Source organism: Typopeltis vanoorti, chromosome 14 (assembly GCF_054136105.1).
Source record: "Typopeltis vanoorti isolate ZY-2024b chromosome 14, IOZ_Tvanoo_1.0, whole genome shotgun sequence".
Classification (NCBI taxonomy): Eukaryota; Metazoa; Arthropoda; class Arachnida; order Uropygi; family Thelyphonidae; genus Typopeltis; species Typopeltis vanoorti.
This window is the reverse complement of record NC_143562.1, coordinates 20,403,601-20,418,959: the sequence shown is the minus strand read 5'-3', so window position 1 is coordinate 20,418,959 and position 15,359 is coordinate 20,403,601. Positions and strand designations below refer to the sequence as shown.

The following is a 15,359-nucleotide window of genomic DNA, read 5'->3' as shown; positions in this document are numbered from 1 at the left end:
GCTTATTTATTCCGAAACTTTAAATTCTGTTTTTAGCTCTTGTTGCAAACCTTTCTCACCTACCGAATCAAGTAGTCTTGTAGAAGGTTATAACGATTGGAGAAATGTAAGTACAACTTTGCATAGACGTGAGACTAGTTTAACTCACATGAAAAATTAATTAAAATGGAAGGAAGTTGATAAAAATTTAATAATCAAAACTACTATTGATTGAGAGACTCAATGGAAAAGAAAGATTGGACGAGTGTTTTAAAACGCTTAATTGAAATTATAAAATTCCTTGGTAGCCAAAATTTAGCTTTTCGCGGATCACCTGATAAATTATATGAAAAGAATAACGGCATTTTTTTAAAATTAGTCGAACTGTTTGCGAAGTTTGATCCCGTTATGGAAAATCATGTTGAAAGGGCCCTACAACGAAACAATAGAGTACACTATTTGAGTAAAGACAGTCAAAATGAAATATTGGAAACTTTAAGTAATGCAATCAGAGATACAATTTTATTATCAATTCGAAAATCTAAATATTATTCCATAATTTTAGACTGCATACCTGATGTAAGTAAAACAGAACAAATGACCATTATTATTCGCTTTGTTTCCTGTGACAATGGAATGTCAAGATCAGGGCAAACATTTTATGTTTTGCAGATATATAAGATTCCACAGGACGTGGTTTATGTGCAACAATAATGGAACAACTGGAAAAATGGAACATTCCCATTGAAGACATGCGAGGTCAAGGGTATGACAATGGGGAAAATATGAAAGGGAAAAAACATGGGCTCCAAAATTTGCTTTTGAAAAAAATCCTCCAGCTTTTCACGTGCCATGTGCTGCTCATACTCTAAATTTGACCATTAACGATTCAGCCAAAGTGAATGCGGATACAATTAGTTTCTTTGCAATTATTCAAGAAATATGCAATTTCTTTTCATTCTCTTACAAACGTTGGGCAATCTTTAAAGTTCGTAAAAAAATTAACATTGAAACAGCCATCAGAAACGCGATGGGAATCCGCCCTCTACGATATCATGTACGAGAAATTTACGATGCACTTTTTGAAATTTTAAATAATGAAGATTTTAATAAAGAAACTCAGCATGAAGCACAAACATTATGTGCTAAAATAAAGGACTACAAATTTATTCGTTCTCTTATAACTGGGCATGATTACTTAACAGAATTAACCCTGTGAGTAAAATGCTTCAAGACAAAAATATGTGAACATTACACTTGCTTTAGAATCTATCTAAAACTTAAAAATATTCTTACAGGAGTATCGATCGGATACAAATTTTAAAGAAGTTCTAAAACGGCAAAAGAACTAAGTGAAGAAGTGGACGGAGAACAAGAATTTAAAACTGGTACGGAAGTCCGACGACGAAAGAAGACACGACAATTTGACTACGAGCATCATGGCGAAGCGCCACAATCGCCAGAAGATAAATTTAGAGTGAATGTGTGTTATACACTTCTAGAAGTTGCAATGTGTTAGTTAATAGAACGTTTTGAACAACTAAAAACATATTATGATAATTTCAATTTCTTGTATAGATTACTACAAATTAATAACGAAGATTTACGGAAACATTGTGACGATTTAGAGATTCTCTTGAAGGACGGTGACAATAAATATGTAAATACAATAGAACTATATGACGAGTTATGTGCTTTCCGGGATATTTTTCGGAAGGATAATTTAAATATTCAAAACCCTTTCAATATTCTTAATTTTATTGTGACCAATAATTTATCTTTCCCTAACTTTTCAACTGCTTTAAGAATACTATTAACCTTACCTGTTAGTGTAGCGAGCGGTGAATATTCCTTTTCCAAGTTGAAATTGATTAAAACCTACTTAAGAACAAGTATGTCACAAAAAATGGATTGTTAGTTTGGCGTTAATAGCTATTGAAAATGATATATGTGTGGAATTAGACCTTAAGACCATTATTTCTAATTTTGTGAATATGAAATCAAAATCCCTAAAATTTTAATTTAAAAAATTTGAAGTATATTTATGTATTTTAATTTATTTTCTGTTATTCTGTAAGGATGTTATATTTTGAATACTTATATTAAATGTTCTAATTATTTCTGAATTATTTTCTTATTTTCTCATCTATCTTGAGTTTATTTTATTTTTCTAAAAGATAGTTCCACTTATAAAATTATACACTAAGAATTTAGTAACTTGTAAAATGCAAGAATTTTTTAAACTTTAGTTCAAATAAATTTTAACTTTAATTAAAATTCATTTTAATTTTGTGAGCGACTCGGGTCGGTGAGAAGGCTTTAATCCCTGTATCATTATATTCAACGATTAAAGTGAAATAGCTTTATCAAAATTTGCTTTAACTTTTGAGAATTCTTTTTTTGAATATTCGGGTTTTTAATGATTATCCTGCTGCCTAGTCAACACCTCTAGTTCGTTACATTTAGCGAACCAACGTGTGGCTGTTCTGTCAAAATTTATTTAAGAAATTTCAAATAATTTAAATTTTTATTATCGTAAAAGAATCACACACGCCCGGATCGTTACAGGGGCGCTTAGATAGACATTGTATGCGGGCGGCAAAGACCCTAGCGCCGGCTCTACTAAGCAGTGTGAGTCAGACTTGGGAGATATCAAGGTAAAAAACTTTCTACAATATATATATGATATCTATTTCGGATATATTATCCTGAAACGCTTTCAGAGTGAGGTCAACTCCACAAATTAAAAACAACTTCTTCCTAATAATGAAAAAAGAAATTGAACAAGCACAGTAAAACATTTATTTAGTTGAAAATATAATCTGAGCAAGAATTGCAGTAATGCAGAAGTCATGTATATCTCATATATATATGAAGCTAAAAGCTGCTCGACATTATTAATAGAAATCTCTGAATGAGAGAAAGATGTAGATGAGTGCGTAATATATCTATGAGTGGTTGGAGAAAGACCTGGCGGATGGTATAACACAGAAGCGAAAGAAGGGGAGATGCAAGAGTGGAGAGTAAGCAGAGAAGGATTTAGCGAAAGAGTTGGGATCAGATTCTGTATGGCGAGTCATTAAGAAGATTGGGGTTTGAGGAGAGTGCGGAGAAATGGTGTTTTCCTGGTGCTGAGATTAAGAATGCAGAGCGTGAAGATGAAAGAGATGTTCATTTTGGATGGGAGTAATGACTAAGAAGGTGACAAGAGGGGGGATGCGAGAAGATAGTAAAGAGTTGCTGGTGCATGCGAAAAAAAGAAGTACACGTTGAGTTGAATCTGTTGCGATGGTATGAGAGAGGCTGAATGAGACGGAAAGCGATGATCGCGAAGGAATCAACGGGCAGATTGCGTATGAGGGATGGTGTGGACTTTGTGGATGTGAGGAGTGACTTTGATGGAAGGAGGGATTTCGATAAGGTGCACGGCTTGGTTTTGAACGGATTTGGGGTCAAAATCTTGAGAAATGTTGCCCTGTGTTGTTCAAAACATTCCACTTTTGTAGAATGTTTTGAGGGGGATGCTAGTTAGAAGCGGTCGCAACCTAGAGATTAATAAGTGGGAGAGTGGTCACATGATGTCAAATGTAGCACCGTAGGTTCTTAACTTTATTGGAACAAGCAACACTAGGTGTTAAGAAGGTTGTTCGATTAAGGGTTGTTGCAGTTTATGTACATTAATGCCAGAAGTAATCGAAATAAGCGTCAGGAGTTTTCGGCATTGGTTAGCCAAACTTAGGCAAAGGTTATAGGCATTAGTGAGACTTGGTTGACCGAGAATGACATAGTCAGTAAAAGAATGCAAAGGATAGAGTATTTTCAGAGAGAACGGTAAGAACAAGATGAGGAGTGGGGGATTACTAATAAGAGGACGGATTGAAACCCTCCCCCCAATTAGGAGCACATGAGGGAGACAGGAATGCAGCTGGGAGTTCACTGGAATCTCTTTGGTGTGAGAGAAAGGCCAACAGGACGAAATATGCAATTAGTTGCTGCCAACGACAGCATTTTTGTGTATGTCTAATATCCAGTGGGTATACACGAGAATACATTGGCATATTAGCATGATGAGCGCAGGTCGAGAAATTATTAGGATCTGATCGTAGCATGAGCGAACTTAATAGCGACCAATCTACAGTATACTTTAACGAAATGTTCACCATTTACTTATTCTAAATAACTCCGTCTATCGCGCGAATTTAAAAAACAAAGAAGTTCCATAAATTAAATCAGTATTATTAGCAAATAATTGAAAGAAAAATGACTTATCTTTCAGAACAATGATGTTCACCAAAAATCCTCGATCCCAAAAGCGTGATTAGTTCTTTCTCTTTTTTAAGCACACCCTGCTTCTTTTCCACTATTAAATAACACTCATTTCATTATTAATTCTAAAAAAATGACGCAACAAATTTCAATATAATTTTCATCGTATTAAAATATATCTTGAAAGCATTGAAAGACAAACTCTTAAAAATAAAAGAATTATTGGTTAACTGAATGTTTGACTCACGAGTTCATTTGTCTGCTTGAGTTAGACCTTAGAAATTATAGAAATATTGGAGAAATGACAAAATGTAAAGGGGAATTTTCACAAAATTCACCATCGAAATAAAGTGATTTGATTAGAAAAAGAAAAAGAAAATTAAAGGTTTATTTCATAAAATAAATAGAATCTACTAATTTGCATTTAAAATAAATTTAGACGAAAGAGAGATAAAACGACAGCATTTTTGTGTATTTCTAATACCAACTCTAGTGACGTCAGTGTTCTTTCATAGCTGTGGCCAATCACAACATTCCGTAACGATTTACAGTTACGCCATCTATCGACGACAAAACATCGAAGTAAAGAAGTATTTCCATCGCTAACCACAATATTAGCGATGGAAATAAATGCTAACTATGAGTATAATTATTACAGTATAACAATTCTAAACATCCTATTATATACAATTAATTTTCTTAAAATCTATTACAATGTTGACATTATTATGTAAATGAATTTTAAATATATAACACAATGAAATTATATAATGAATATATTCAAAATTATCAAATATATTATTTCCTCAGAAGATAGAATAACCAGAATTTAAATTAACATCACTTTAATTACAACTGTTTTTTTTTTTTTAAAGATTCGCCGTTTACTGTAATATTTAACATAATCTTTAATATGTGCTCGCTTATATATCCATTGAATCGTTCCTATTAAGTGATTATATATCACCTTTAAAAACTTAATTGATTCCTTTTCCAGTAAAATGTCCACAGCAGTAAGCACTAATGCAATACCATCTCTAGTCGCGGATTACTAATTCAAATAAGTTCGTTATCGTTAACAGATTCAAAGAAAAACTTTCGAAATAAAAGATGACCGTTTAACATACCAGATAAGTTAGCGAGAAAGATTTTCTACTGTGGATATTTCCTTTTTCTGGTCCAGATAGATATGGCCCTGTAGTTTAAGGCAAAAGTCTCCAAATGTCGCTTGAAGGCCTGAGTATTATTGACAGCTCGAAACAATGAAAGCTGATATTATTGTTCCACCTCGAATAACAATCTCAGAGCGTCATTTCACTGTTAATGTTAATGAGTTAAACAGAAGTTTGCATCCTTTACGAATAGAAAATAAAACTGTTTATTTTTATTTTAATATGTGCATATACATACGAGCCGTTATGGCCACCTGTCTAGTAGCGTTTTTGGATTTGCTTTGGATGAGATAATCGTTTGCATTCACATTGCATAGGCCTTGATCAGAAACAAGTTCGATGGTCATAAAGTTTTGGCTCGTGTGTGTGTGTGTGGGGGGGGGGATTGTGGCATATATTTATATTCTTACAGTTATGAATATACGCTATCAAAACCACGATCTGCCTCTGACTAATTTTATGAATATTGCCAGGGGAAAAAATCTAAAAAATAAAATAAAGAACATCGGAAGATTAGCATATCGTCCCATGCATATATACTGAGTTCAGAGAAAAGCCATAATCAAATTGCAATGTGTTAATCCCTTTGGACCAAAAATCCATTATGACTTCCGAAACATTACGAAGTAATTTCTTAGAACTGTCAGGTTTCAATTTGGGATCTTCAAAGATATTCTAGACACTCGTTTTGCATCGCACACAACACTAACGCTATCACGTTTTAAGAAAGTCCAGTTAATAGCGAAGAAGTTAAATACATGTGAAGTATCTTCCATCTAATGATTAGATTCCATCTACCCATTTCCGAATTATAAAACTTAAACCGTGTTTAACCATGCTTCACATTTAAGGAGGATGAATCGAAGCAGTTTACTCACTCTGTTGCCAATGGAGATCTCTGGAAGTTCTGATCTTTGAAGAATTAAGAAACTCTGGTGAGAAATCTTCCAGTTTTTATGAGATAAATGCATGCGTTTAATTGATACATCTCTCCGTCTAAAAGTCTCAACTGTGTATGGAAAGGGGTTATTGTCTCTGATATTGTTAGCAGTTAGTGACAATCGCTGATGAGTAAAAGGTTTGCTTATGCTGCAGTATTATTAGTGATCTATTGTTGCAGAATACGACGAAACGATGACGCATTTTTATTTTTACTATTTTTTTATTTATTTTTTTTATTTGACCACTCTATTTCAACTTGCATTCCCAAAGAATCTGGTAAACACCAGCTAACGATAGAGGTGACAGCTTGTCTTTTGTAGACGGTAACAGATGAGAAATAAGATCTAAGAAAGTTATGCTTTAGATGCAGTCTTATCTCTTAACGCCATAACTTCTTCATAATATGAAAAATGCAGAAATAGGTGGACAAACAAACTATACTTTACTAGGAACAGCATAGGTTTACTAAAGGGAGGTCATGTCTGTACGACAATTTGCTCATATTTTATATATTTCATATTTTATATTGGTTGCATTATGCTTGGAATAACTGAAGAGGTTAAATATCTTGGAGTTATGGTGGATAGAACGTGGAATTTCAAAGATCACATCGCAAAAATTGCAAATACAACTCAGAAGAGAATTGCGAGGCCATCTAAGGATATTGAAGTCATTTTGCCTCTTGACAAGGGTGATCTGAGCGCCTCTACTACTGTGAGCAGGGTTGGTCTCCTTGGAGATAAAGAAGTTGTGGAAAGGGTGCAAAAAAAAAAACCCCTTGAACGTTGGACGCATCCACACCAATGATAAAACATACGACATTACCGTAATTTGTGTTGTCGAAAAGAAATCATCGGTGCCAGATAACTTCCATTTATTAGTGACTCCAATTTATTAAATAAATCGATCAATAAAGTGATCTTAAAGAATGCTACTCCGCACATAAACACTGACGAAATAGCGAAAATTATTTTTAATAGCGGAATGATTATTTGTTTCTGTCCATACGAGTAAACTGCAAATGCTGTGGGAGCCATTGAGTATAAATTAAACTTCATCTCATCGCAAGGTGTAACAGCAAAGCCAATTATAAGACTCCAACTGTTTTCTAGTTCATGAGCGCGCGTGTGTGTGTGTGTGTGTGTGTGTGTGTGGCAAGATTCTGCCATCATCGGTCTCTTCCCGACCAAATGTTCAGTCTCTTTGTGTGGTTACCACCCACGGAGATTATTACTAAACTTACAGTACATTTGTACCGTGGGTGGGCTAAGGTTTTTTTTTTTTTTTGTCAGTTTTTTATTCATTTGAAATTTTATTTTATTTTTTTTACATAGTCCGGAATCCCTGCCTGGAACCTTTTCGCTTCAGGCCTCCCGTAAGCGTAACGGTGGTCTCACACTGGTAGATGAAATTCATCTTGCACCGCGACTACAAACATCCATGTATGCCTACGGCGGGATTCGAACCCGCGATTTGTTGGTTATAGAAAGTTACTAAATTTAGTTTATTTTTTGTAAAGATATCTTTTATGAAATATACAACGCTTTTTTTTTTCAATTTTCGTCCCTAAATTAAAATTGACGTCAGTTCAAAGCGATTTTTTTTTAATGATTTCCAAATCTTAGGATTATCTGCAGTGTTGATGTCTACACAACATTGTCGATGTTTGCGCTGTAACTGTGACCTGTATTTGCAAACTTGAGGTTTCCGGACACAATTTGATTATTGAGACCTTTTTCATTTTGTGTTTGGGAAAAAATAAAATAAAATAAAAAAAAAAAATAAAAATAAAAAAAAAAAAATATATATATATATATTACTTTAATAAGACCTTGTTAACAATACTGACTTTAGAAATATATTTAAACATAGTCCATCAAACATGTTAATAATACATATTCTTCAAATAAAATCAGAAATTGCTCTTTGAAAAATAAATCTCTAATATCTATCATTCGTTCAAATCAAAGCATTACGGTGCCACTGGAAAGTACTTAATATCGCGAGTATTGTTTCCGGAAGGAGATAAGAATGTTGACATGCTCAGTTCAGTATTCACAGCAGAAGACAAGAATGCTTCCTTTATCAACGTTGTAGGTGTTTCGTCTAGAAAAAAAAAACAACAACTAAAGTTTGAGCATATAAAAAACATATTATTTTCCATGTGAAAGCATTTTATCAATTCTTAAATAGTAAACCAGATAAAAAGGTAAGTGTGGTATATTGATCTTTAAATATGAAGCTTTTACTAAAGTTCTACATTTTAGTTAGAATGTTCAAACTAAATAACTTTGTATCTGACTTAAAGAGCATTTATCGCTAATCTTTCTGTTTAGGAAAGAAAGCAATTTGGTATAATGTGATAGTGTGTGTGTGTGTGTGTGTGTGTGTGTTTCGATCTAGAAGTGTTCAGTAAAAATGTTATAAACGGGGAAAAAAATCTTTTTGTTTTATTCACCAGAACAAAACAAAATAATCAACAACAACAATAATAATAATAATAATAATAATAATAATAATAATAATAATAATAATAATAATAATAATAATATATGAATATGTTGTATGTAAATTTACATTTCCAATATAAAATGAAAAATCTGAATATGTATAAATAATATACGTATGTGAAAATTAGTGGAGTACAAAATTTTAAACGCTGCTTACCAAACATTTTGTTAAAATAATGGTTTGCCAAAATAACAACCTTGTAGCTTTATATTTTACTAGGGGGCTCCGCCCCCTGACACCTACGGCGCCCAACGTGTTCCGGACTGGTAGACCAGTTCTCCTTGAATTCCGATGACTCGAATTTTGAAGACTCGACACTCAGGGTCGAGTCTTCAAAATTCGAGTTCAAAAGCCCCTGAGTTTCAAAACGTTTCAAATAACTTGACAAAAACGTTACAAAAAAATTACACAAAACCGTTACAGCCTACATCGGTTTCAAGCCGACGTCACATCCGTTTCTAATTTCAGCTTATCATTTTATAGTATATACAGTAGATTAACTGATACTGTAAAATAGCTCTTAATATACAAAAAAAAATCTTGTTTTTTTGCTGGGTTTTTTTTTTTTATATCAAATGTGTTTTCCACATCTGGGGAAATTTCTCAGTTAAGAGAAATTATAGAGTTATATAGGTATAAAATTAGTTATAAAGAAAGTAATTTATATTATTCATAAATGTCGCTTGCAAAAATTTCAGTCAAAAGTTTGAGAGTATTTTTTTTTTTTTTTTTTTTTTTTTTTTTTTTTTTACATAGAGCCTGTGTAGCTTAGTGGATGTGACGTTTGCACACCAGAGCGCTTGACTGCACGAAGGAAGACTTTGTTTCGAATCTAGTCGGCGACTAGAAGAAATTTTTCGATCAGTTCCCTAGTTAGTCGATCTCTAGCACGGGCAAGCGGGTGTCCCGTAAACTCAAGAAAATCGACCGTAGAACCCACATTATTTCAGACATTAAATATATTATGTTAGGGTTAGGAACCACGAAATGGCGGCACTTGTTCAGTCATCTCTCTTCACTGTGTGCCGCTTAATTAGTGATAGCCTTGGGTCAGCTATCTCTGATTGGGTACCAGTGGAGATTGAACTGTCCACTCAGTCTCCAAAAGTTAGACAGGGCTGAAACGGCCTCGCCTACTCCCTATACGGGAATAAAAAAGGCGTTTGCTGGTTTTTTTTTCATTTTTACATGAAGCTAATTGCTTCGCTTTAACTGATATAATTAAGGGAAAGGTATTTCGATGCCTTTTCCTTTTTTGTTCTTCCACAAAATAGGCAAGAATAAAAGAAAAATAGATATTTCCTGCTCAATTTTTTTCATGTTCCTTTAGAAAGTAACATGAATAAAAGAGAAAGAAGAAACTTGGTATGTGAAAAAAATAAGACAGTAGTTCCAATAACCTAAAATTAATGCTTTGTTGATTTTATTGATTTTCAAGTCAGGTTTTTCTATTAGATTGCAAAAAAATTATCAATACGCTCAAGTACAACTGCAAATCTTTATTTTTGTAAACTTCGACATGACATTGGCCAGCAATTTCAGATGTCATTTTCCAAAAATTCCAAGTTAAGACGTACTTCACAGTCTGATTTGGAATTTTGGAACGTGCAATAAAAAAACTAAATAAAAAGAAAAGAAAAAAAAGAGAAAAGAAAAGAAAATAGAATAAAGTCTTCTACAAGTTGGCTGATAAAAGAACAATAAAATGCATAGAACTTGTAAATGTGCAGCTTGCATGACCAAATCAAGGGCATGTACCATGAAAAGGTTCAAATACTTGAGCTATCGCCCTAGACATTTCGAAAGCTTTTGACCGGGTGTAGCATTGACCTGCTTACGAAACTGCCATCCTTTGGTCTCTCTCTCTCTGTCACCCCTTTTAATTGATTAGCCAACGTTCTCTGTGAGTCATTGTAGATGGCTCCCTCTCTTCAAGCATCACCGTCAATGCTGGAGTGCCTCAAGGCTCTGTCCTGTCACCTACACTCTTTCTCTTATTCATAAATCACCTACTCACAATCACGACTAATCCTATCCACAGCTTTGCAGGTAATAGTAATCTCCACTCATTTGACAAACCTTGCAGTACTCAGAAATCTCAGGCTGATTATCTGATCAAGATTGTCTAAGAGCAATGCCTTAAAGAGTGTTGTTCAAACAGTGTTCTTCAATGGGCGTGGACAACCAAGGGAAAAGAGATCTCAACTCACCACCCTCAGTAATCCATAAATCAGACAAGAACAGATTTTTATTCTTGCATTAATGTTTACCTACAGTCTCTCTTGGCATAAACACATGATATTAATAGCCTCATCGGCATCCGAAAAACTAGGCATTTCTTTTGTTTAAGAGACTATTTTATACTAACCAACTTCTATTTATATACAAAGTCCAAATCTACCTATGCTTAAAATACTGCTCACACGTTTGAGATAGTGCACCTAAAACTTCCCTTAAATTCCTGCTGAGCAATTAGGCTCGTTAGCGATCTAACTCTTACAGATTCACTTCAACCTCTATCTCACAGACACATTGTTTGGGTATTGTGTCTAGTCTACAGGTACTTCCATGATCACTACTCCAGCGAATTGGCAACTATCATTCCTCCACTTTCTGATGCGCTGTTAATACAAAAGCAACTACTGACTTGGATTCCTTCACCATGTAATGTAACTGGAAACACACCACACGCCGTCTTCCACTTATATTCCATCCACCTCTCTCCTTTGGAACAGATTTCCTCATGAAGCATCCCCTCCTCAAAAAAAAAAGAACAAACATCAAGGTCCCACATCTGGATTACTGTGCTTAGGTCTGATCACCTGGGCTTTTTGAGGATGAAGAAGTCGTTGTGGAGAAGACCAAGAGGTGAGTGGTCTGTGAAATGCCTGTGTGGATAGATTGAAGGTATGTTGGTTGTAGAAGTTGTCTAATAGGCGAAAAAGAAGTGATATGATAAAAATATTTAAGTTATTAATAATTTCCAAGTGCGGAAATGTTTCTGCACTTGGCTCATCCCTGGAATTTTAGTAAGAGTGTAGTTAGCAAGGGCGTGAGGACTAAATTTTTTGATTGCACAGTAGCGAATGAGTGGAATGGGTTGCCTGAGTCAGTTGTGGGCAACAGCGGCAACAACAATAATTTATTTATTATTGTGTAGGAGATAGACTGAGTTATTTACATGTAGGGAAAACGTTATAATATCTTAAATATATATCATAGCTACCTATACTAAATATATTACTACCTATACTACCTATACTACCTTTACTAAATATCTTTCCTTTCGTTACCTATACTAAATATAGGTAGCGAAAGGAAAGAGTGATAGAGTTAGGACAGTGAGTCTGTTGCCACAGTATGACAGAGTTTAGAAGGAGGGCCGTAATCGCAAATAACTTTATGTGCAGGTTATGCAGACGGTGTGGTGTGGAGTTTGTGGATATGTGGAGTGAGTTTGATAGGCGAAACGATTTGTTCAAGATGGATGGCTTACATTTGAATGGATTTGGTGTGCGAAGACTGGAAAAAGTGTTGATGAGTGAAGTGAGAGTGGAGCAAAATCAGGGAAACTAGAACTATTAGAGAGGGGAGGAAGTGGATATGCAGACATCAGTGAGGCAGTTGAGTGTAAGAATGTATATAATGAGCCCGAGCCATTACGGACAGGAAATCATAAGGGGATAGTTAGTATAACGCATCAAGATAGGGGTGGTACAAATGGACCTCTGCATTTCATGTATACTAATGCCAGGAGTATTAGGAACAAGAAGGAAGAATTTTTGGCCTTGGTTGGCTCCTCCTGGAAACAGGTTATTGGCATTAGTGAAACATGGCTGGCGGAAGATGATATAGTTAGTGGGATGGAATGTGTAGGGTATAGTGTGTTCAGGAGGGACAGAGAGAATAAAATGGGGGAGGAGTGTTATTGATGATAGCTGATGAACTGCAGCCAAGGAGAATTGAAGTTGTATTGTAGAATAGTGAAAAGAGTTCATTTGAGGCTATTGAGTGAGATTGAGACTTCTTCTTTGAGTGCCATCTCCTATCGGAGGTCGGTGACCACCTTGGCAAATTTTGAGCGATCTAAACAGTCCCTCAGAGCTCATGCCATTCCACTGTCTGATGTCTGCCAGCCAATATTTTCTTCGTCTTTCTTATCCTCTTCTTCCATTTATCTTCCCCTTTATAAGCAATTGAAGTATTTTATATTTTTCATTACGAAGTAGGTGACCAAGATATGCAGTTTTCCTTCTTTTTATGGTATCTAAAAGTTCCGTGATTTCCCCATTTTTTCCAGTACTTCCTGATTGGACGTTTTTGCTGTCCATGGGATTTTTAACATTCGTCTGTATAACCACATCTCAAAGGCTACAAGTTTTTTTTATTGATGCTGTCTTCAAGGTCCACGTTTCTGCACCGTACAGCAATATAGACCATACACAGCATTTAACCATGCATACTCTAAGCTCTAAGTTTAAGTTGCGGTTACACAGTGTTGATTTCATCAGGAGAAAATTTTCTCTTGCCATTCCAATTCTAACTTTTATTTCCATTTCTGGATTGCATTCTTCATTTATCCAGCATCCGAGATATTTAAACTTTGCCACTCTTTCTTTTCGTTTCCTATTTAAAGAAAGTGATGAATTAAGATTTGGTTTCTTGCTTATCACCATGAATTTAGTTTTGGTGATATTTATTTCCAATCCCATTTTTTCACTCTTTTCATTCACTAGTTCCAGAAGATTTTGAATATTCTGAATATTGTCAGCCAGGAGAGCTGTGTCATCAGCATATCGGATGTTACTGATGATTTTACCATTTACATTAATCCCTTCCTCTCTTTCTTTTAAGATTTTTTGAAATATGGCTTCTGAGTACATGTTAAAAAGAAGAGGTGACAGCACACATCCTTGCATTACTCCTCGTTTGATGTTAATGGAGTCTATAATAATGTCATCAACTTGAACAGATGCCTTTTGGTTCCAATATAAGTTTTGAATGATCCTGTTGTCTTTACCATCTAATCCAATTCTTTTTAATAGTGCAATCATTTGAGATTGAGACTAACGGAGCAAAATGTACAGATAGTGCTGCGCCGTGGGTAGGAAGCGCCCTTATGCAAAACGTTTTTCAGTGCCACCATAAAATAAATTTCCATGAAAAATTTTTGCGAACAATTTTACTTTATTAAAAGTACAAAACAATTTATACGCATACATAAAAATAAATGTTATTTAACAGTAGTAGAACATTGTAATCACTGAAATTCATTAATAAGGATTTTTTAATAAGAAATTGGTTGATAGGCAGAAAAGGGGAAATATGATTGAGACATTCCAATTGCTGAAGGGTTTCTATAGGATAAATTCAGAGGATATTTTTGAGAACAGGACTGGTGATGGGAGGACTAGGGGACATCCATGGAAGCTGGGTAAGAGTGTAGTTAGTAGGGTGTTAGAGCTGTGTTTTTTACTTTTAGAGTGGTGGATGAGTGGAATAAGCTGACAGAGTCTGTTGTGGGTGCTATGACAGTGAATGAGTTCAAGACAAAGTATGATAGATACTGTGTTATGTTGAAATGATGTTTAGGGCCTCCCTCGACGACTCCTTGGAGTCGCCCGTAATAATAATAATAATAATAATAATAATAATAATAATAATAATAATAATAATAATAACAAATTAGTATATATATATATATATAGTAGGCGAGACCTTTATACGCTATCTAGCTTCTGGAGACTGAGTGGGCAGTTCACTCTTCACCAGTAGCCAATCAGAGATAGCTAGCCCATGTCTATCACTAATTATAGCAGCCACTGATGAAGAAGCTGGCAAACAAGTGCTGCCATCTCTTCGTACCTAATCCTAACAAGATATGTTACTGTCTGAAATAATGTGGGTGCTACAGTCGATTTTCTTGAGTTTATGGGATGAAAAATCCGAGTTTCCGGAAGGAAAAACCCGCTTGCCCGTGCCGGAGATCGACTAACTCGGGAGCCGGTCGAAAAAAGGCTTAGAATAAGTTCCTTCAGTCGGCGACTAGACTTGAACTTAAGTCAAACTTCGAGCGACCAAGCGCAGAGGATGCAAGCGCCACTTCCACTGAGTTACACAGGCCTTCAATGAAAGATGAAAGAATTGGTATTTTGGCTTGGACCAGTGACTTGAGAGGTGAGAAATTTTGTATCGTGGAGGATGGCAAAGAATTATTGGAAGAACAAAAAAGTGACAAAGTGAAATCAGTCTCTCACGCTATGATAGAGACTAACTGAGGAGGGCAATAATAGTTAATGAATCGATACACAGGTTGTGCAGAAGGAATGATGTAGACCTAAATCCTGAGTTTGATGGATGGAAGGATTTGTACAATGCTGAGAGACTGCACTTAAATGTAATCAGAGTTAGGCGACTGGAGAGAACTTTAGTTACTGAGAGTGTTGAAGTGCAAAGTCAGGAAAGCTAGAGCAATTAGGGCTGATGCAG

The 15,359-nt window shown here is 35.0% G+C and overlaps 1 protein-coding gene across 1 annotated transcript in view; it reads left to right on the top strand.

The window, feature by feature from the left end:
• The first annotated feature begins 8,434 nt into the window (after nucleotides 1-8,434).
• Nucleotides 8,435-15,359, top strand: part of LOC150099283 (marginal zone B- and B1-cell-specific protein-like) — a 64,076-nt gene continuing 57,151 nt past the window's right edge. Inside the window, exon 1 of the mRNA XM_090404397.1 lies at nucleotides 8,435-8,568. The gene's annotated coding sequence lies outside the window, so the exon portion shown is untranslated. The remainder of the gene's footprint in view (nucleotides 8,569-15,359) is intronic.